Source organism: Oncorhynchus nerka, linkage group LG4 (genome assembly GCF_034236695.1).
Source record: "Oncorhynchus nerka isolate Pitt River linkage group LG4, Oner_Uvic_2.0, whole genome shotgun sequence".
NCBI classification, from domain to species: Eukaryota; Metazoa; Chordata; class Actinopteri; order Salmoniformes; family Salmonidae; genus Oncorhynchus; species Oncorhynchus nerka.
In genome coordinates, this window is record NC_088399.1 from 14,093,327 (window position 1) to 14,114,904 (window position 21,578).

Genomic DNA, 21,578 nt, shown 5'->3' on the forward strand with positions numbered 1-21,578 from the left:
ACGTAAACCTAGGCCTATAATACTGTATGCTCCTTTCATTGGCTCATTGGAGAGTGTTACGCAGATTGCAAAGCACATTTTAGATAAATACATATTTTCCCATGTATTTAATTGAACACTTTTACATTCAGTAAACTAATTTTGTACATCTATGTTCATATTGAAACGATCCAAAATAATGGTATCTTTTTTTCTTTCAACAGCAAAAACAAAATTTCCAGTTGCCACACAAAAAAAGTGTCGAGACCTTTTTACAAGTCTCCTTGCATCCCTTACCGTCCTGATTGGCTGACGCCGCGGTGAGGTCATCACAAGAGTGGTTGGTGCCAGTGTTTTTGACATTCGGGATAACTTTCTCACTGTCGGACGGCTGTTGGGATGTACAGTATATGAGCCAAACCAAAGCATTTTCGCGATTCTAACAATTAAACCACGTTTGTATAATTGGACGCGTACTGTAGTTCTCGTTTCCTCTTTCAGTGGAAAACGTTTTGTTTCACCATTCACCGGATAAACTTATTTTCGTCAACCTGCAGTTTTTGGATCATTCATCATTCACTCGTGAGGACCATTCAATTGTGAGGAGCGAAACATTTAAAGGATCCATGAGCCGGAATAGGACGAAAACCCTCGCATAGAATAGGTATGTTTTGCATTAATTATTTCGTTCCTTGGTGTGGAGCCTATTGGGCAATATCGGGTCTATCTAGCCTGCAGTGCACGGTTGTATTAAACATAATATAGTGTTTAGTTGAACATGTTCGAACAATTCTAATAAGAACCTAACTTTCTTTAAAGTTCTTCTGATTTTAAGAAGCCCATCTTTTGTAAAGCCCATCTTTTTTTCTGATTAAAATATGCACTGCTTTTCAATTAGGTTACTTAAACATTATACAACGTAAGATGATGTAGGCCTACCATCAATAAGCATAAACTCAAGGAGAGGTGATTGATCTCATATTCATGTATTTGAATTAGATGTATCATGTTATGTAATAATCTTGCCACTTAGCATGAGTGACAGGTCTTAAAAGGTGTTGTTTTGGTTCTGTGTTCTGAATGGTGCGCTGCGACGCGGTGATACGAGACAAGCATCGGAAACAATTTCAGTGTCTATTCACGAAGGTAAATAGCAACAGCTAGAGCCCTGTCTCTATTCTCATTGTAGTTTTTTATTACCTCCACGAACATTGGGAACCAGTGAGTTTAGAGTCATTGTGGTTCTGCGTTATCCCGTAAGTCCTCATGTATTGAGCAGCAGCTGGACGTTTGCTATTTATGAGGTCTGGTAGTTTAGCCAAATATTATACATAGGGTCCTCTTTTCCCCCACTGTAAGTGTCAGTGTAACCGTCGGGTCCAGGGTTCGACCCAGCATCTCCTGTGCGCCAGCACATTACCCAGCTAAGCCAAAGTTTAGGCATTGACTCGGGGGCCAATTTCACTGTTCAGGTCACAAGCAAGGTTGCCCATTGTGTGCTCTGGGATTTCTAATGTTAATTTGCAACTTCTGAGTGAGCTTGATATTGAATTGTGTGTGTCTTGATACTAGTAGCTTGCACAAGGCCTTTATCCACATTTTGTTACATTATAGCTGTATTGTAATATTGATTACATTGTTTTCCCCCCTCATCAATCTACACACAATAGCCCATAATGACAAAGCAAAAAATAGTTTTTTGAATTTTTTGTAAATGTATTAAAAATAAACAACTGAAATATAACATTTACATAAGTATTCAGACCCTTTACTCAGTACTTTGTTGAAGCACCTTGGCAGCGATTACAGCCTGGAGTCTTCTTGTATATGATGCTACAAGCTTGGCACACCAGTATTTGGGATCCTCTCGAGCTCTGTTTGGTTGGATGGGGAGCGTTGCTGCACAGCTGTTTTCAGGTTTCTCCAGAGATGTTCGATTGGGTTCAAGTCTCTGTCTGGGCCACTCAAGGACATTCAGAGACATGTCCCGAAGCTGTGTTGTCTTGGCTGTGTGCTTAGGGTTGTTGTCCTGTTGGAAGGTGAACCTTCACCCCAGTCTGAGGTCCTGAGTGCTCTGGAGCAGGTTTTCATCAAGGATCTCTCTATATTTTGCTCCGTTCACCTTTGCCTTGATCCTGACTAGTCTCCCAGTCCCTGCCTCTGAAAAACATCCCCACAACATGATGCTGCCACCACCATGTTTCACCGTAGGGATGGTGACAGGTTTCCTCCAGACATGACGCTTGGCCTACAGGCCAAAGAGTTCAGTCTTGGTTTCATCAGGCCAGAGAATCTTGTTTCTCATGGTCTGAGAGTCCTTTAGGTGCCGTTTGGCAAACTCCAGGCAGGCTGTCATGTGCCTTTTACTGAGGAGTGGCCTTCTTCTATTGAAGAATGATGGAGACCACTGTGTTTTGGGGGACCTTCAATGCTGCAGAAATGTTTTGGTACCCTTCCCCAGATCTGTGCCTAGACACAATCCTGTCTCTGAGCTCTACTGACAATTCCTTTGACCTCATAGCTTGGTTTTTGCTCTGACATGCACTGTCAACTGTGGGACCTTTATATGGACTGGTGTGTGCCTTTCCAAATCATGTCCAATCAATTAAATTAACCACAGGTGGACTCATATTAAGTTGTAGAAACATCTCAAGGATGATCAATTGAAATAGGGATGCACCTTAGCTCAATTTCGAGTCTCATAGCAAAGGGTCTGAATACTTATGTATTTCTGTTTTTTATATTTAATACAATGTCTAAAAACCTGTTTTGTCTTTGTTATTATGGGGTGTTTTGTGTGGATTGCTGAGGATATTTTATTGATTTATTCAATTTTAGAATAAGGCTGTAACGTAGCAAAATGTGGAAAAGTGAAGGGGTCTGAATACTTTCAGAAGGCACTGTATGTAAACTGAGTGTATAAAACATTAGGAACACCTGCTCTTTACATGACATAGACTGACTAGGGGGATCCAGGTAAAAGCTATGATCCCTTATTGATGTCACCTTGATAATTGAGACATGGATTGTGTCTGTCATTCAGAGGGTGAATGTGCAAGACAAACTATTGAACGAACTGCATTGGAATGGGGGTATGGTTTGAGTGTCGATAACTGCTACACTGCTGGGTTTCTTACGCTCAACAGTTTCCCGTGTGTATCAAGAATGGTCCACCATCCAAATGACATCCAGCCAACTTGACACAACTGTGGGAAGCATTGGAGTCAACATGGGCCAGCATCCCTGTGGAATACTTTCAAAACCTTGTAGAGTCCACGCCCCGACGAATTGAGGCTGTTCTGAGGGCAAAAGGCAACTCAATATTCGGAAGATGTTCCTAATGTTTTGTACACTCAGGGTATGTTGGCGCTTGTGCACACATCTGCATGAGTTTCATGGGACCTGAGTTTCCCCTGTTACACGTGCATGTGTCTCTCTGCCCATATTCTATTCTTATGTCTATGTGTGTGTGTGTGTGTGTGTGTGTGTGTGTGTGTGTGTGTGTGTGTGTTTGAGTGCCTGTGTTTGAGTGCCTTAAAATGCCTTTGTCACATCATCCATCCCCCTTCATCTTTTCAAAGAGAGACAGACTCTGAATAGAAAGCTTCCAATGAGTTAACAAGAAGAATGTGTGTACCAAACCATTGAATTAAGCCCATGCCAGTAAGTGCCACAGGGTGGAACTATTTTAGTTGGAGAAATCTTGCCGCCTAGTGTCCCGGGGGCAGTGACGAGCGGAGCGCGAGGCTCCTGCAGTATGGTGATCATTGTCTCGCTGCCACAGTCATGTGACCTGCAGTGAATGGAAGAAAAGGGCACAAAGTGTCCGGAGAGAGACTCACATTGGTATACGATGATGTTATACTGTTTCATACCACAGCATTGTTGAATATTAGTTTCTGATTGGCTAGGAGGGAATTCTAGAATGGACATTAAAACCAGATAACGGGACAGTTCCTTACATACGCTCTTTCATGTAACAAGATGAGAGAGATGACCACAAGTGTAAACTTGGGTCAAATATTGACTATGTCAGGTGAATAGACAGTGGAGAAGAGTGTCAGCATCTAGACTAGACATGACAGTTTGGCCAAGCTATAGTTGTGTGGTGTGTTGATTATTGCTTTCTTGTGTAGTATGTGACAAACAGGGGTTCGAAACTGTGTTTCCTGCATGCCATAAGACTGTGTTAGCCTGTTGAGTTAAAGCTAACCCACTGGGCAAAAATTAGTGGAATCAAAGTTATTTCCAAGTAAGGGCATTTAAAAAAAATCTAATGACACTGAACTTTTTTGTTGTTGATTTCACATTGAATTCACGTTAATTGACAACTCAACCAAATGTATGTCAAAACTAGACTTTGAACTGACGTCTGTGCCCAGTGGGTAGGCATTATCTTAGGGAGCCGACGCCAAGTCTTCAAGGCTAAATCAAGGTTGCTCCACTTACTCCCTAACACTGCTAGTAAAGAACAGAAGTACAGGCCGTTGCTAACACAGTAAGTTGAATGGGGGTGGGCGCGGGAAAGAAAGTCCGGAGCATGATCATAGTAGGCTAATCCGTTTACCACGACTGTATCATTATGATAATATAACAAGCTCAGTTTGTTTTTGGGAGTGGCAAGCTCCTCCAGCTGCTAGCAATAAAAACAACATTATTCCTTTTTATAATTAAAGGGTTCAGCCATGGACACAGACTCCCTGGGACAGATAAAAATAAGCAAGGCTGTTACAGATGCTTCCACATTTTTGCTGGTTTCCTATTCTTATTTGTGTAAATGCCTAGCTAGCTATATTATTTTCTCCAAACTTGACGATGTATGTAAAACATACATTTATGATGCAGAGATTGGACACAATCAGGACTAGGAAGATCATGAGATTTGGTCAGAGTGATATTCAATGTTACTGCAGTACAATGAGTGATACAACACACAGTATGGTGTATTTCATGGTTCCAAAGAGCCTACGGCTGGAAATTCAATCAATTACATGCTGTGAAATCCACAATGTGAAATACCACATTGTTATGCATCATAGTGTGGAAAATATTGAGAAAATGTTTACTGGGTGTCATAAAACAAAACAAAGATGTTCTATATGAAATGGTGTGATTTTGCAGTACAGAATAGTGACTTTTTCCACATTACAGGTTTGGTTAAATACCAGCCTCTGCACTCTTTAACATCAGAGTTGTAATAATTCATGAATAATTAAACACTTTAATAAATGAAAATCAAATCAAATTTTATTTGTCACATACACATGGTTAGCAGATGTTAATGCGAGTGTAGCGAAATGCTTGTGCTTCTAGTTCCGACAATGCAGTGATAACCAACAAGTAATCTAACTAACAATTCCAAAACTACTGTCTTATACACAGTGTAAGGGGATAAAGAATATGTACATAAGGATATATGAATGAGTGATGGTACAGAGCAGCATACAGTAGATGGTATCGAGATATACCATCTACTGTGAGTGTGAGATATTTGGGGGAGAGAACAGAGTGTAAGGGGAGGACAAATGGAGATGTGCCATGACTGACAGGAACACATGTCCGTGTGTACTGAACGGCTATAAGAAGGGGGCAGAAGTTCTTTAGCCTCACAAAGAAATAAATGTGAGGGAGCCCACCCTAGTTACTCCTAAAGCGCTCTGTCATTTTTCTGAGACAGAATCATTCTGGACCTGTCAATGTAACATACTCTTATTCTTAAGGCAGGGGGGAGTTCTGGCTGCTCCTTATGGTGTCTCTAAGGGGCAAAGTACTGTGGCTTTTCATCAAGAATGTATTTCTCCCACCTTGAAACTCACCTTTTGAGTTGAACTGAGCTCATATTTGATAAAGCCCAATCCCTCTCCACTATAACAAAATTTGGTTTGGTTGTTTGTTTAAAACTCCCATCTAGTATTGCAGGATGGACTTATCCATCCCCTTTCTCCATTGTCTTTACACCATTATTACAATGGCATGACAAATCTCAGTAGACATGCAGAGCTAGACTGCCGGCCTCAATGTCTCCCACTTCCAAAAATCTACAACAATTGTTGACAAAGCCGACTGTAAAATGAACCCGTCTTTCATGCGGTCTGAGTTACCTTTACAAATCCAAACCACAGTTGCAACAATGAAAACTTCTCATGGTATATTCATGCGAGGATGTGTACTCTATATCATTTTATATATATAAATGTGATACAGGATTAAAATCATGTTTGGGTTTATTGCAGGTCAGTTGTTTTTTTGTTTTTCCCTGGGTGGAACTGTATTACATATCTGAATTGAATGATATAGATGCAAATGTATTGTATAGTAGATCACATAGTAACATACTGTATGTGCAATTGGATTGAGATCCGATTTAGTTTTGTGGTGGCAGGTAGCCTAGCGGTTAGAGTGTTGGGCCAATATCCCCAAGGTTGCTAGTTTGAATCCTCGAGCTGAGAAGGTGAAGGTGCCCTTGAGCAAGGCACTTAACCCTAATTGCTCCAGGGTTGCCGTTGATAATGGTAGACGCTGGCCACGACCCCACTCTTTGAGGGTGTCTCAGGGAGAATTGAGAATTGAGAAATAAAATGTCCTTTTCGAACATGCGTATAATACACACTTGGACAAATATAAGCACCCACCAAATAATTACATTACTGATCTTCATTCAATTATAAACTGGGTGGTTCGAGTCCTGAATGCTGATTGGCTGACAGCCGTGGTATCATATACCACAGGTATGACAAAACATGTATTTTTACTGCACTAATTACCTTGGTAACCATTTGATAATAGCAGTAAGGCACCTCTGGGGTTTGTGTTATATTGCCAATATACCACGGCTAAGGGCTGTATTCAGGCACTCCCCGTTGCGTTGTGCAAAAGAACAGTCCTTAGCCGTGGTATATTGGCCATATACCACACCCTCTCGGGCCTTATTGCTTAATTATACACCCTATCCCACGTAGCATACTCTGACTCCTACATAGTAATGTGATGTTTCGGATGTATGTTGTTGGGTTTTACACTTTAGAATATGGAATATTTAGGAAGAACTTAAATGTAAATGGTTTAGCATTTCTATCTTAATTTAGATTAATTACGGTAATTAAGAGCAAGCAGAAGAAGAAACACATTGGCTAGGAAAAACTCCCTGGAAGGAAGAAACCTAGAGGAAACCATCTTAAAGGGAAAGCAGGCCCCGGCTATCTTCTTGGTTTCACCCATGTTCTAGCTAGCTAACATTGGATTCTCCCATGTTTTAATCCAGCTAAATTTGGTTTTGCCCATGTTCTAGCTAAACTTAGTCTCACCCATGTTCTAGCTAAACTTAGTCTCACCCATGTTCTAGCTAAACATATTCTCACCCATGTTCTAGCTAAACTTAGTCTCACCCATGTTCTAGCTAGTTTAAGTAGATTTCACCCATGTTATAGCTAGCTCAACTTGTTTTTCCCATGTTTTAGCTAGCTAATGTTGGTTTCACCCATGTTCTAGCTAGCTAACATTGGTTTCACCCATGTTCTAGCTAGCTAACGTGGGTTTCACTCATGTTCTAATCCAGCTATATTTGGTTTTGCCCATGTTCTAGCTAAACATATTCTCACCCATGTTCTACCTAGCTAAAGTCAATTTCACTGATGTTCTAGGTAGCTAAAGTTGGTTTCGCCCATGTTCTAATCAAGTTCAATTTAGTTTTGCCCATGTTCTAGCTAGCTAAACATGGCTAAATGGATGAGGATGGCATGAAGAGGTAGCCTATCCCCATCACATACACAGTTCACTCTCTATAGGAAGTATCACAGACATAGACCCAGCAAATGTAATCTACACTTTATTTGAGCAAGTTCTGATAATTGGAAATTCTTCTCTTATGACAACATTACTTTTCTCTAAAAGTCAAAGAGGGCACACGCTTAACTTCAAAGAGCATTGCAGACCTCTGCATTAGATATCAGGGTATAGAGCCAACCCGTAAACCCTAGAAGGGACAGATTATTCAATCAGGAATCATACTGGTATACAGTATGTTTTCAGATTAAGTGTCTATTTGAGATCAGTCTTGTTAAAGACGCTCTAACATTGTTGGCAGCAGTAGTACAATTTGATCCTAAGTCCCAAATTTGGCAGCTTGATCAGCGTAACAGAGGTCAATTCCCGGGCAACAGGGATAATTGTACAGTGGAAAATTTGCACTAAGGGCTGAATCAAGTGAGCTGTTTTCAGGGTCAATGGCTCAACGGTACCCAGGACTTGAAACCAGGTTGCACGTTTTGTCACAATATTGTTTTGAACGTTCATTTTAGGACTGATGCCCAACTGAACATTCTACTCAATGCATTCCCAATGGGCGTTGATGAAGAGTTCACCTAAAGTGCATGACTGTGTCTTGGAAACGATGACATTTAAAAAGGAGGCAAATAATTAGTAGGAAAACCTTTTGTCATCATTGTGATGTCACCAGATTGACTTTAGATGCAGTATAACTTTAGCTAGCCACCTAAGATTGAGGGGACGGCACTGAATTTTAGCTAGCAAATATTAGCATTGCTAGATATTTTTTTTACAAATTTGACTACCTAATGGCAACATTGCCATCTCTCTAAAGTAAACTTGCCCTGCATCATAAGGATGGCAAAGTTGTTTCCTACTAATTATTTGCCTACTTTAGTAATCATATTTCCAAGCCACTTTAGTGTAATTTAGACAAAACAGTAATTTGCCCCCGTTCAGAAAGACTGGGCATTAGTCATCAGTCAGGCATCAACATGGCTGCGGTGTCAGCAGAATGTCGATAACAATGGCAACGATGCCACCGAGTGACAGAGGAGTTACCCATTAGCATACTTTCCCTAATGCACATCTTTTTTAACTGCACAATGGCATAACATTCTATAATACAATTTGTCATAAGATAACATCGTTTTGGCGTTATGACTAAGGCTTTCACGGTTGGCGCCTACCGACATATCTCTCTGATATCTCTCTCTGCTGTTTGGGTCTGGGTCCTCAGGGCAGCAAAGTGTGTAACTCTATATTTTCACTCCAGGCCTCTTCGTATCCAAGTCCACTGCCTGGAAGCCGCCATAAACGGGCGACTTTACTGTCATTTCCTGCTCTCTTGTCTCTGGTGGCAGCCACACTTCCCATCCTTACTGTCTGACCCTCCTCATCCCCTGATGTCTGACTGTCTGGAACCAACGACCTCCTTTGGTTCCACTTCTGATTATGAAAACTAGAGCGTTAGGTGAAATGATATGCGGACACTGGCCAGACCTGGGCTCAAGTAGTATTTAAAGTCTTTCAAATCATTTGCGCGTTTGCTCAAGTCGGCTTGGAGTACCGGATAGACGGGGCTGGACAGTTTTGAGACAGGAAAGCTCAATCAATCACAGCTAACACAGGTGGGGCATCAAATGGACCAAGTTACCTTTTTTGGGTTATGGGATGAGCAAAAATGCTGTATCCTCTCAACATCTGTCAACATACATGTTTATGAGTATATCCTAATGTTTTTTGTTTCCCCAAACACGTTTGACCATTAGTGGAATCCCCCTTTAAAGTGCGATACTTTATTGGGTTGTGTGAGCTTATGTGTTGTGCAGGGATCACTTGGCATTTAAAAAAAAAAAAACATTTTTTATTTAACCTTTATTTAACTAGGCAAGTCAATTAAGAACACATTTTTATTTACAACGACGGCCTACCAAAAGGCAAAAGGCCTCCTGCTGGGATTGGATTAAAAATACAAATATAAATAAAATATAAATATAGGACAAAACTCACATCACGACAAGAGAGACAACACAACACTACATAAAGAGAGACCTAAAAGTCAACAACATACCAAGGCAGTAACACATGACAACACAGCATGGTAGCAACACAACATGACAACAACATGGTAGCACCGCAACATGATAGCAGCACAAAACATGGTACAAACATTATTGAGCACAGACAACAACACAAAGGGCAAGAAGGTAGAGACAACAATACATCTCGCAAAGCAGCCACAACTGTCAGTAAGAGTGTCCATGATTGAGTCTTTGAATGAAGAGATTGAGATAAAACTGCCCAGTTTGAGTGTTTGTTGCAGCTCGTTCTAGTCGCTAGCTGCAGCGAACTGAAAAGAGGAGCGACCCAGGGATGTGTGTGCTTTGGGGACCTTTAACAGAATGTGACTGGCAGAATGGGTGTTGTATGTGGAGGAAGAGGGCTGCAGTAGATATCTCAGATAGGGGAATTGTACAGCTTTTCTGAATGCACCACCTGTCCCAATAAACAGTAGCAAGGGGCTGCTTAGAGAAAGACCATTTGAACACCGTAAGCTTTGGAGACATTAGTGAGCATGGTAAGTGGCAACCGACACACACACACACACACACACACACACACACACACACACACACACACACACACACACACACACACACACACACACACACACACACACACACACACACACACTCTTAATTAGGCTGTGCCTCTCACTGCTTGTGCCTGGTACTTCACTGAACAGTGTCTTACTGTAGTAGTTCACATACAGTAGTTGACATTTTCTAGACATTTGTTTAGCTCTGTTATGGTTTCCAATGTATTTCCTGATGTGAAAGGAAATAGAATTTTCCCCAATTCTGCTCTCTCTCTTCTATAGCAAGTACATTGAACCCAGTGATGCAGTGGAGGGTAAAGTTTACCAACCTTTTGGGAAAAAATGCATTGAAAGTATAGCGAACGTAATTTTTTGCACCGTGACTGTCAATCAAAGTTTACCCACCAATTTTTCTAGCACTACATTACTGATTGAAACGCTATGTCTTAAAACATTAGATTTCCATACCTTCATACAGTTCCTGTACCATAACGGGGTATACGGTATTACCGGCAGAGGGGCACATTTTTGGGATTATTTCTTATACTAACAAATGCTAACAAAATACTAGCGAATTCCTTTAGCTGACGCTAGCTATATGCTAATAAGCGCAAGCGAACATAAACCAAATGCAAGGACAGACAACCTGGCTCATAAAGTTATACTATCTATATACTATCTATATATTATAGATAGTATTATATATTATATATATACTATATATTATACTATCTATCTCAAAAGGCTACTCACACTTGATCCAGAAGGAGATTGATTGTCTTTGCTGTAATCAAGCAGCTTGATATTGCAAGCTAGACACCTAATGTTATAGCTAGCAAGTTAGCAAACCAAAATGCATAGCTGGAGCTCTGAGCTGGAGAAAATGTACTTGGCACATCTTAGATAGTTAACTTAGCTGGCAAACATTAGTTGTGAATTCCTTGTGTAACTTGATCGCCTCTCTTGTGCTGCTCAACAGTGGATCGTCACGTCACATTTGCTAAGCCCCATGTGCTCTTTGTAAACGAACAATCACATTTTTGGGGGACGGTATTGAAAATCATACCGTCAGTACTTCAAAATTCCCTTTTATACCGTGTATACGGTATACCACCCAAGCCTATTAGGTAGGGAGATAAGTAGTTGGTAGAGGACTAGACTCATTATGGGACCCCATACTGGAGCAGTTTCCCAGGCAAAGTGTGTTTAAAAGTAAGGCAGGGGTTCCTGGTATACAGCTGAGTGGGTCAGGTGAAAGGCAGACGACACACCACAGATGACAAGAGACACAGCAGCTGCGTTTGTTCTCTCTTTCTCTCTCTCTTTCTCTCTCTCTCTCTCTCTCTCTCTCTCTCTCTCTCTCTCTCTCTCTCTCTCTCTCTCTCTCTCTCTCTCTCTCTCTCTCTCTCTCTCTCTCTTTCTCTCTCTCTCTCTCTCTCTTTCAACATAGACCTACTCACTCATTCTCTCTCTACCGGTAAAAGTTTCCAACTCCAAAGCTTCACGTTCACACTAGCCGAAGGTTCATTGAATTACAGTTTTTCTCAATTTCTAAAACACCATTTCTGAAACCTTGCTCCATTTCCTGAAAACATTAAACACAAAACCTTATCTTCAAGCACTATTTACATAACCTCTGACTCCTCTTGCAAAATGAAACATTCGCCTCAAAACAGTTTTACCTGTGTTCAAAATCAAACACTGCTCTCAAATCATAAACAAAGTGATCAAAATGATATACACTCTCAAGCAGTCAGTCAACAATAGCCTGAAAAATAGAAAATCAAATCAAATTTTATTTGTCACATACACATGGTTAGCAGATGTTAATGCGAGTGTAGCGAAATGCTTGTGCTTCTAGTTCCGACAATGCAGTAATAACCAACGAGTAATCTAGCTAACAATTCCAAAACTACTACCTCATACACACAAGTGTAAAGGGATAAAGAATATGTACATAAAGATATATGAATGAGTGATGGTACAGAGCGGCATAGGCAAGATGCAGTAGATGGTATCGAGTACAGTATATACATATGAGATGAGTATGTAAACAAAGTGGCATAGTTTAAAGTGGCTAGTGATACATGTATTACATAAAGATGCAGTAGATGATATAGAGTACAGTATATACGTATACATATGAGATAAATAATGTAGTGTATGTAAACATTATATTAAGTAGCATTGTTTAAAGTGGCTAGTGATATATTTTACATCAATTCCCATCAATTCCCATTATTAAAGTGGCTGGAGTTGAGTCAGTGTGTTGGCAGCAGCCACTCAATGTTAGTGGTGGCTGTTTAACAGTCTGATGGCCTTGAGATAGAAGCTGTTTTTCAGTCTCTCGGTCCCAGCTTTGATGCACCTGTACTGACCTCGCCTTCTGGATGATAGCGGGGTGAACAGGCAGTGGCTGTTGTCCTTGATGATCTTTATGGCCTTCCTGTGACATCGGGTGGTGTAGGTGTCCTGGAGGGCAGGTAGTTTTCCCCCGGTGATGCGTTGTGCAGACCTCACTACCCTCTGGAGAGCCTTACGGTTGTGGGCGGAGCAGTTGCCGTACCAGGCGGTGATACAGCCCGACAGGATGCTCTCGATTGTGCATCTGTAGAAGTTTGTGAGTGCTTTTGGTGACAAGCCGAATTTCTTCAGCCTCCTGAGGTTGAAGAGGCGCTGCTGCGCCTTCTTCACGATGCTGTCTGTGTGGGTGGACCAATTCAGTTTGTCTGTGATGTGTACGCCGAGGAACTTAAAACTTACTACCCTCTCCACTGCTGTTTCCTAAAGTCCACAATCATCTCCTTAGTTTTGTTGACGTTGAGTGTGAGGTTATTGTTCAAAACATACAATTTTCAGGGAGAAGTACATTTTTAATCTAAAAAAATATTCATATTTTTCCGTCATTGTCTTTTGATGAACGAAAACATGTTCTATCATAGTAGCTCAAAATTGATCAGAAACTACTACTCTGCTTTGCTCTTTGCAATTTTGTTTTTTGTTCTTCCTCCTCCTTGTACCCCTATTTTTACAGTACTGTACCCTGCATCTCACAAACTTGTCCTTTGTCTCTGTGATACTGTAATTCTTGTTCTTTGTTGATATGAACCTGCAACCAGTCAAAATATATTGAGCAGTCAGTACTGTTAATAAATGGAAAGCACAATGTTCAGGGCCAGACCATTTGTCCATTGTACAGTATACAGCCTACAATGCACTGTACTACAGTATCCATTCTCAGACTTTCTCCTTCCCACCTTCAACAACCTGTTTGCTCTCTGAACTGGCTTATATTGGTTGTTTCGCATAATTTGAAACAGGTTAAATCAATTTTGAGTGGTTGTGTTCAATCATTGACATATGTTATCTATTTGTATTTGATTGTTGCCACTTGTGTTTACCAGTATGGATGACATGTGCATTAGAGTGCAGAATGTGTTTTGAGAATGAGAATGTGTTTAGAGATTTGCTGAAAAGTCTAAGTGAGATCTGCAAATTGTGTTTTACCATGTGAAATAGTTTAAGGTATTGACAACAGACTGCATAATTAGCTAAATGAGTCCAGGCAACTGAGCACTTTGTTCAGCCAATGGTTTTAGTGTTTTAGCAATTGAGAAAAACTGTAACTAGATAAGGACATTTGTGATGGTGTTTGGAGTCCTGCCCCACCACTGTAACTAGATAAGGACATTTGTGATAAGGTGTTTGGAGTCCTGCCCCACCACTGTAACTAGATAAGGACATTTGTGATAAGGTGTTTGGAGTCCTGCCCCACCACTGTAACTAGATAAGGACATTTGTGATAAGGTGTTTGGAGTCCTGCCCCACCACTGTAACTAGATAAGGACATTTGTGATAAGGTGTTTGGAGTCCTGCCCCACCACTGTAACTAGATAAGGACATTTGTGATAAGGTGTTTGGAGTCCTGCCCCACCACTGTAACTAGATAAGGACATTTGTGATAAGGTGTTTGGAGTCCTGCCCCACCACTGTAACTAGATAAGGACATTTGTGATAAGGTGTTTGGAGTCCTGCCCCACCACTGTAACTAGATAAGGACATTTGTGATAAGGTGTTTGGAGTCCTGCCCCACCACTGTAACTAGATAAGGACATTTGTGATAAGGTGTTTGGAGTCCTGCCCCACCACTGTAACTAGATAAGGACATTTGTGATAAGGTGTTTGGAGTCCTGCCCCACCACTGTAACTAGATAAGGACATTTGTGATAAGGTGTTTGGAGTCCTGCCCCACCACTGTAACTAGATAAGGACATTTGTGATGGTGTTTGGAGTCCTGCCCCACCACTGTAACTAGATAAGGACATTTGTGATAAGGTGTTTGGAGTCCTGCCCCACCACTGTAACTAGATAAGGACATTTGTGATGGTGTTTGGAGTCCTGCCCCACCACTGTAACTAGATAAGGACATTTGTGATAAGGTGTTTGGAGTCCTGCCCCACCACTGTAACTAGATAAGGACATTTGTGATAAGGTGTTTGGAGTCCTGCCCCACCACTGTAACTAGATAAGGACATTTGTGATAAGGTGTTTGGAGTCCTGCCCCACCACTGTAACTAGATAAGGACATTTGTGATAAGGTGTTTGGAGTCCTGCCCCACCACTGTAACTAGATAAGGACATTTGTGATAAGGTGTTTGGAGTCCTGCCCCACCACTGTAACTAGATAAGGACATTTGTGATAAGGTGTTTGGAGTCCTGCCCCACCACTGTAACTAGATAAGGACATTTGTGATAAGGTGTTTGGAGTCCTGCCCCACCACTGTAACTAGATAAGGACATTTGTGATAAGGTGTTTGGAGTCCTGCCCCACCACTGTAACTAGATAAGGACATTTGTGATAAGGTGTTTGGAGTCCTGCCCCACCACTGTAACTAGATAAGGACATTTGTGATAAGGTGTTTGGAGTCCTGCCCCACCACTGTAACTAGATAAGGACATTTGTGATAAGGTGTTTGGAGTCCTGCCCCACCACTGTAACTAGATAAGGACATTTGTGATAAGGTGTTTGGAGTCCTGCCCCACCACTGTAACTAGATAAGGACATTTGTGATAAGGTGTTTGGAGTCCTGCCCCACCACTGTAACTAGATAAGGACATTTGTGATAAGGTGTTTGGAGTCCTGCCCCACCACTGTAACTAGATAAGGACATTTGTGATAAGGTGTTTGGAGTCCTGCCCCACCACTGTAACTAGATAAGGACATTTGTGATGGTGTTTGGAGTCTTGCCCCACCACTGTAACTAGATAAGGACATTTGTGATAAGGTGTTTGGAGTCCTGCCCCACCACTGTAACTAGATAAGGACATTTGTGATAAGGTGTTTGGAGTCCTGCCCCACCACTGTAACTAGATAAGGACATTTGTGATAAGGTGTTTGGAGTCCTGCCCCACCACTGTAACTAGATAAGGACATTTGTGATGGTGTTTGGAGTCCTGCCCCACCACTGTAACTAGATAAGGACATTTGTGATAAGGTGTTTGGAGTCCTGCCCCACCACTGTAACTAGAGAAGGACATTTGTGATAAGGTGTTTGGAGTCCTGCCCCACCACTGTAACTAGATAAGGACATTTGTGATATGGTGTTTGGAGTCCTGCCCCACCACTGTGACAGACACGAACACACAGTCGAATACACGCTCCCACACAAACGCACACACAGCACAGGGTCATTCATGTTCCTCCTGAATGTAAAGGAAATGGGAAGTGCTAGATTATTTTTGATTATCTAGTAAAGGAAACTGTCTGTCCTGTCGAGGTATTCCTACTGCAAGTCCAATCAAAACTCATGAACTAACTCACTTGATTTATAAAGCAGATGTCACAGGAAGAGATCATGTCACTGTCAATTTAGCAATTTAGCTAAATACATCCTCTGGGTAATTTACATGCTAATGTGGGCTGACAAATGACAGATCTGACATTCAAACTTTTTAAGAATTCAATTCGCCTTCTAAGAAGAAATAATTGAACGTTTTAGATTTAAAATATCAAAAGATGGCAAGATGTTTTGTTCTGTGTTGTAGGATTTGTCAGATGAAAACTCAACCTCCTATAAGACTCTTAGTTATTCACACTTGTACATGTAGTTGATAAACTCAAGGTTCAAACCCTGCCAAAGCCCTGCGATAGACTAGCGTCCTGTCCAGGGTGTGTACTTGTACATGAAGCTGCTCCTATGAGCCTCTTGCAAGGCTACTACCCAGCTAGCACATTTTGTTCCTTGGAAGTTGTGGGACCATACTTTTGTGGTTTCCCATTGTTTCTGGGAACGAAGCCATAAGTTTCCTGACTGGTAAAGCTGAATTTTTAAGTTTTGAGAACGGAAGTGAGATTTTTGCCTGTTCTGGTAACGTTCATTTTAAGTTGCAGGAAGGTTCTGAGAACGTTTTGCTCCGGTTCCCTGAAAGTTTTCCTGAGAGGTTTTATTAACATTCTGAGAATAAAAAATCATAGGTTATTTGAAGGTAATTAAGTAACGTTTGAGAATATGTTTCAATAAGAATTCTAATAACACTGCTATCTTAATTGACCCTTTTTGAACTCCATGCACAGATGAAAATCCATTTGCTTAGGCATTAATTATGCAAACACATTTATTTTTTATTGTGGCGCGGCATCAGTGCGATTCAAACCAATGATCTTCGGTCCTCTAACTATGGAATTAGTCCCCTGCGCCACCAATACATTCAGAACAGATTTCACAACGTATTAACTGTGTGACCTCAGGCCCCTACTCTACTACCACATATCTATAACACAAAATACATGTGTACGTGTGAGTATAGTGCGTATGTTATCGTGTGTTTGTATTCATGTGTCTATATTTGTGTCGCTTCACAGTCCCTGCTATTCCATAATGTGTATTTGTATCTGTTTTTTAAATATAATTTTACTGCTTGCATGAGTTACTTTATGTGGAATAGAGTTCCATGTAGTCATGGCTCTATGTAGTACTGTGCGCCTCCCATCGTCTGTTCTGGACTTGGGGACTGAACAGTAGTCCAGGTGCAACAAAACTAGGACCTGTAGGACCTGCCTTGTTGATTGTGCTGTTAAGAGTGCAGAGCAGTGCTTTTTTTATAGACAGACTTCTCCCCATCCTAGCTACTGTTGTATGAATATGTTTTGACCATGAAGTTTAGTCTCCTCAACTTGCTAAATTTCCACATTATTCATTACAAGATTTAGTTGATGTTTAGGGTTTAGTGAATGATTTGTCCCAAATATAGTGCTTTTAGTTTTTGAAATATTTAGGACTAACTTATTCCTTGCAACCCATTCGGAAACTAACCACGCTCTCAACAAGCTCTAAGAAACATATGGTTCTCAGAACGTTATGTGCTTGCTGGGTACTTATCGTCCCCAATCACCCAAAGCTGTTGCACCCTATGCACCAATTGGCTATTGCCTGTTTACCACTCTTCAGTATCTGACTCTACTGCTGTCATAACTGACAACTCCACTAACCAGCATATACTGTGTAAAACAGCTTGTCATTTCGTCATCTCAATTCTGAATAGTTCTCTAGTGAACTAACTTTGGACGGCTAAGCCCCACGTTGGCAGAAGTGCCTAAAGAAGACAGCATGTTTTGGCAATTGAATACTTTGTGCACGAACTCAGTCCGTCCTCTGTTTGTGCTTGAATGAACTTCCTCGGGGCATCCGATACTGGACTGCTATGCACAGCATATCAAAGCCCTGTTGGCCCCCTAAGCCCTGCATCAGGAGTGGTGTGTATAGTGTGTGTAGGGTTCTTTCACACGCACAGCAACACCCTTGTTTGTGAACTGCTGCAGTTGTCCCGGGGAGGGGGTTTGGGGTTTTGCGGGGTGGGTGCAGCTGTGCCCGTTAGCTCAGTGAAACCAGAGAGCGAGCCCCTGGTGCCCCCATTAACCGCCCGCATAGACACACTGTCATCAGCGAGAGGACGCAGAAGCCCGTCTTCCATCGTCCTCTTTCTACTGGGGTTTCGGGAGGTTAGCCTGAGGCAGAGATGCAGCCCTGGTGGTTAGCCTTTTATTTGGTTAGCTAGCTTAGCACAGAGAGATGTGGAGAGCAGCTGTAGAAGCAATGTGGTCAGATCATATACATGAAGTTGCATCAACCAGGGATGTCTTTCTATCACTACAAGCTTCATTCCTTGCAGGAAGCTCAACCTGCCACACTAACAATGTTTGATTTGTAGACTATGTTGCATATTAACTAGTCTTACACTACACACAATGGGATTTTTTTTATTTGAACGCCTCAGACAAATTCTGACAAGTTCTTTGAGTGAACTATCCCTTCAAGCTGTGAACAACATCTTGCACGCAAAGATTCAAAGTTTAGAAATCATCAAAGAAACATTATACTATTTGGAGCCAGTGCTGCATTTTGACTTTGTTTTTGACTTGTTTATGTGCTGCCATAGACTTCTACCATGTACAGTTGCCTGGGATGTGACATGACTGTTGATGCCAGGGATGCTAAGCAGTGTACTATCAGACAGGAGGTATAGAAAATAGAGACAGAGAGAGAGCAAGAGACAGAGAAAGAGAGAGCAAACTGGTTTCAACATGTCCATTAGCGAAAGGAGGCTTTGGATTCCTCTGAGATGAAACACTGCTAGGGCTTTGATGGCACAGGGTTGGGCTTGCACCAATGGCATGCATTGTTGGCTTGGGTTCTTACCCCTACCTTTTTGCAGTCTTGCGTGTAAAATACTGGATGGGGAAGCTGAAGCGGGGGAGAGGGGGATTTCTGCACAAAGTAGTGCAATATTCAAATGACCTGCTTTGGGTCTCAAGGACTTTGCCCTCGACACCCTTCTACCCTCTGTGAGTCAGGCAGGAAGTGGTGACTCAGTGGGCAGTGGACAGGGCCAGTTTGGACCTGTTTTAATACTTTAAGAATGCATCCTTCCCTCCTACTGCCCTCTAAAGAGTCCCGAGAAGGTTTCTGAGATTTGATAGGGCTCATTCGTATCAAAGCATGTCCGATCAGTGACATTTGTATTTTCAATGTGTGAAGCTGATCCGGCCTTTCCACACGCACAGGTTCTTCTGTATCTCCGATGTGATTATTGTGGTATATTTAGCTTGTTGTAATGGTGTGCACAGGGGTGGAATTTAAATGAAAATCTAGTGAAAATGAATTACAGAAATATCTCATTTACGTAAGCGTTCACACTCCTGAGTCAATACATGTTAGAATCACCGTTGGCAACGATTACAGCTGTGAGTCTTTCTGGGTAAGTCTTTGCCTACCTAGATTGAACAATATTCGCACATTATTCTTTAAAAAATTCTTTAAGCTCTGTCAAGTTGGTTGTTGATCATTGCTAGACAACCATTTTCAATTTTGCCATAGATTGTTAAGCCGATTTATGTCAGAAATGTAACTAGGCCACTCAGGGACATTCAATGTCGTCTTGTTAAGCAACTCCACTCTATATTTGACCCTGTGTCTTAGGTTATTGTCCTACTGAAAGGTGTATTTGTCTCCCAGTGTCTGTTGTAAAGCCGACTGAACCAGGTTTTCCTCTAGAAATGTGCCTGTGCTCAGCTCTATTCTATTTCTATGTACCCTAAAAACCTCCCTAGTCCTTGCCAATGATAAGCATACCCATAACATGATGCAGCCACCACAATGATGAGTGGTACTCAGTGATGTGTTGTGTTGGATTTGCCCCAGACATAACGCTTTATATTCAGGACATAAAGATAATTCCTCTGCCACATTTTTAGCAATTTTACTTTCGTGCCTTATTGCAAACAGGATACATGTTTTGGAATATTTTTATTCTATACAGACTTCTTTCTTTTCACTCTGTCACTTAGGTTAGTATTGTGGAGTAACTGCATTGTTATTGATCCATCCTCAGATTTCTTATATCTCAGCTATTAAACTCTGTAACTGTTTTAAAGTCACCATTGGTCTCATGGTGAAATCCCTGAGCGGTTTCCTTCCTCTACAGCAACTGATTTAGGAAGGACGCCTGTATCTTTGTAGTGACTGGGTGTATTGATACACCATCCAAAGTGTAATTAATAACTTTATCATGCTGAAAGGGATAGTCAATGTCAGCTTTTTTTTTTTACCCATCTACCAATATTGGAAAACCTCCCTGGTTTTTGTGGTTGAATCTGTGTTTGAAATTCACAGCTCGACAGAGGGTCCTTACAGATAATTGTATGTGTGAGGTACAGAGATGAGGTACTCATTCATGCAACTTATTATGTGACATGTTAAAGCACATTTTTACTCCTGAAATTATTTCGGCTTTCCATAACAAAGGGGTTGAATACTTATTGACTCAATACATTTCAGCTTTTCAGTTTTAATTCATTTGTAAAATAAATCCTAAAAACATAATTTCACTTTGACATTATGGGGTATTGTGTGTAGGCCAGTGACGCAAAATCTCACAAAAATGCATTTTAAATTAAGGCTTTAACACAACAAAATGTGGAAAGAGTCAAGGGGCGTGAATACTTTCTGAAGACACTGTAATGTGCACTTGAGGATCTTTCACGTAGAATGTAGTTATGTCTGTCCTGAATATTTCCATCCAATGTACGGTACTAGGTCTTGTCATAAATAGCAATTCAGCTTCATTCTGGAGATATACTGTGCATCTAGTTAAAGCTTCTTAAATGTTCTGAAAACTGTTCTGGGAAAATGAATATTTATCTTATAAGACTTCAAATGAAACAATAGACAGTAAACGATGTTGAATGAAGCTCAATAATTATATGTGGGGAAGCAGTCAGTTGTTTGGGGTTTGCCACACAGATGCCCCACCAAGGAGAAATGGAATGGATGAGAAACAGACTCCAAATCAATGTGAGGTGTACCACAGGAGGAAACGTCAGTGGTAGGGGAGTCCAGCGCTTGTCTTCAATTTGGTCCCCTCAGAATGGAAAACAATTCCATAACAACCGGTAGCGGGTCATTTTTTGTTGTTGCGGCCACTTCTATTTGCTGGTGTATATTGATTTATGGTTGAAACACTGTTGACTACTATAAAGATTTTTTTTTTTTATTATGTGCAAAGGTAATGTCTTCTGAATGGTTACTTTTGACCACTTTCTTGACAAAAAGGATACGCCTGGGGCTTGTGGCTCTCCCTTATCATTATTGGTGGCTTGGGATCACAAATAGCAACAACGGTTTTGGAACCAACAATCTGTTGGCTGAATCCTGTCATTCTGGTAAACTATGAAACA

General features: G+C 41.2%; 1 protein-coding gene across 1 annotated transcript in view; it reads left to right on the plus strand.

Annotated features, from left to right (window-relative positions):
- The first annotated feature begins 357 nt into the window (after positions 1 to 357).
- Positions 358 to 21,578, plus strand: part of megf10 (multiple EGF-like-domains 10) — a 108,850-nt gene continuing 87,629 nt past the window's right edge. Inside the window, exon 1 of the mRNA XM_029647142.2 lies at positions 358 to 643. The gene's annotated coding sequence lies outside the window, so the exon portion shown is untranslated. The remainder of the gene's footprint in view (positions 644 to 21,578) is intronic.